Source organism: Pinus tabuliformis, chromosome Q (assembly GCF_031772625.1).
Source record: "Pinus tabuliformis cultivar Carrire ecotype Pingquan chromosome Q, CPIR1, whole genome shotgun sequence".
Lineage (NCBI taxonomy): Eukaryota > Viridiplantae > Streptophyta > Pinopsida > Pinales > Pinaceae > Pinus > Pinus tabuliformis.
The window spans coordinates 1,329,857,955-1,329,860,503 of NC_142296.1; positions in this window are offsets into that span (position 1 = coordinate 1,329,857,955).

The following is a 2,549-nucleotide window of genomic DNA, read 5'->3' on the forward strand; positions in this document are numbered from 1 at the left end:
TGGTTTGCCAACAAAATAAAGTTGAAATAATTAATACCCCGGGTCTATTACAACCTTTATCCATTCCAAGCCAATGTTGGGAGGAGGTTTCAATGGATTTTATCACAGGTTTACCCATGTCTGAGGGAAAGAGTGTCATCATGGTGGTAGTTGATAGACTTACCAAGTATGCACACTTTTGTGCATTATCACATCCATTTAAAGCCAGTACAGTTTCTATTGCATTTATGGAAACAATTCAAAAGCTACATGGAAACCCAAAGATTATTGTAAGTGACAGAGATCCCATTTTCACTGGAAATTTTTGGACAAAATTATTTTCTTGTCTTTGTACTCAGTTAGCTCATAGCTCATCTTATCATCCTCAATCTGATGGGAAAACTGAGATAGTAAACAAATGTTTGGAAGGATATCTTCGTTGCTTTCTATATGATAAACAGACACAATGGATCAAATGGTTGCCTCTAGCTGAATGGTGGTATAACACTTCCTTTCATACAACAACAAAAATGTCCCCATTTATGGCACTTTATGGATATCAGCCACCATCCATCACATCATATTTAAGAGAAAATTCTAAGGTTCAAGTAGTGGAACAACACATCGAGCATCAATAGCAAGTCCAACTCTTAAAGGATAACCTCGTGTTGGCATAGAATAGAATGAAACAACGAGCATATCAACATCACAATGAAAGAAGTTTTAATGTAGGTGATTGAGTATTCCTACGGCAACAACCATATAAAAAAATGTCCCTCAAGCAAGCTAAGAAGGATAATAAATTATCACCAAAGTATTATGGTCCATACAAGGTGTTACAAAAGATTGGTACTATGGCATACAAATTGGAGCTTCCCGCAGCTTCTCGAGTGCACCTAATTTTCCATGTTTCATGTTTAAATAAGGTTATAGGCGACAAGCTCCCAGTTCAAACAATATTGCCAGAACTTGACAAGGAAGGAAAAATTATATTGGAACCAGAAGCAGCCATAGAAAAAAGAACTCAACAGCTACGAAATCGATCAATTTCAGAGTATCTCATCAAGTGGAAGAACTTATCTGCTGAAGATTCCACATGGGAGGATGAGAATTTTATATAGAAGCATCCAGAACTACTCAAGCATTGAGGACACCACTTTTTTGAAGGAGAGAGGCATGTTAGGTCCCTATAATACTAGTGATTACCCCATTACTACTGTAGTTATATCCCTTATTAATATTGTTGTGCCCCTATTGTCCTCATATTGTTATTGCTGTGCCCCATAGAATCCCTCTATTTATATTTTTGTGCCTTTATATTATTATTGTTAGGTCAGCTGGGTTATATTGTGACTCCTTAGACTCCTATATATAGAAAGGAGGTTTTCTCATTTGAATCATCAAGGAATCATTCATTTTTGTAATGTAAAGGAGGTTTCCCCCTCGAAGAGGCTAAATTCTAAGGTGTTGATCCCTCTTTTCTATCTTTTTGTGAGCTAGTTTCATAACATTTTCATTATTAAGGGTTATATGAGCTAAATTATTAATTAAAACGATTAAAGAGTATTTTTACCTTTGCAAATTACATGTTTCCTTTCCTAAAGTATTTTGATAAGTCAAAAGTATTAATCGATGTGTAAGATGGGTTGGTGCAGGATTATTCTTGTACCATCCACATTCTTATACTGATGGCAGTTGGCAGCATCAACACAGTCACCCCCGATGACTACTCCAATTTGGCAATCTATGCACATTCATCGCAAAAAGATCAGCAACATTTTGTTGGGCTCAGATCATGAGGAAAATAGGGGATATGAAGGCCACGGTTTCAACCGAATACCCTGATTTAGTATTTTGTTAAAAAAACAAAAAACTGAGATTGCGCTTTTGTTTTGATTTCTATTGCGGCCATGAGTTGAATGATATGTATTTAAAGATTTCTAGTAGAACTAGAAAGTGATACACTGTTGAAATTCTGGTTTATACTGTAACTTTTTGTATCGCCATTTTTTCTGGGTTGGATCTGGATATTCATGATGTACATTTGTAGTTACTAAGTCAAAACAAGGAGCCATTCCAGTTACTCATTTCATGTTTCATTATTTGATGTGATGTGTTATTTGATTAATTGATTTTCTAGATCTCGTAACAAGGAAATGAGCTGGTCAGTTAGGGCCAAGCCAACCTAACTCGTTCTCCCTCTTGCGTAGGTGTGCTAGACATATTATCGTATGAAAGGTTTAAGCAAGAAATATTTCATTTCTTTTATGTAGTTAACAGATCTTCTCCTTCTTCATAAGTTGTGTGACTCAGATCCGAGGTGTGAAGGTGTGGGTGTGTCATTTACGAAGATTGAATAACATTTCTTTACTTTGATGAGTGGTTTCCTTTCTTCAAAAAGCATGTTTCAGTTTTCTTCAACCAGTGTGCTTTATTTCTGCAAGTGAGGGTTGCTTCTGCAGTGTCTTTATTTCTACAAGTGGATTTATTTTTTTCTTATGCAAATGCATTTCATTTCCTTAGTATGAAATTGTGTTTCATGCAAGTGTGTTCCCTTTAAACTAAGGTTG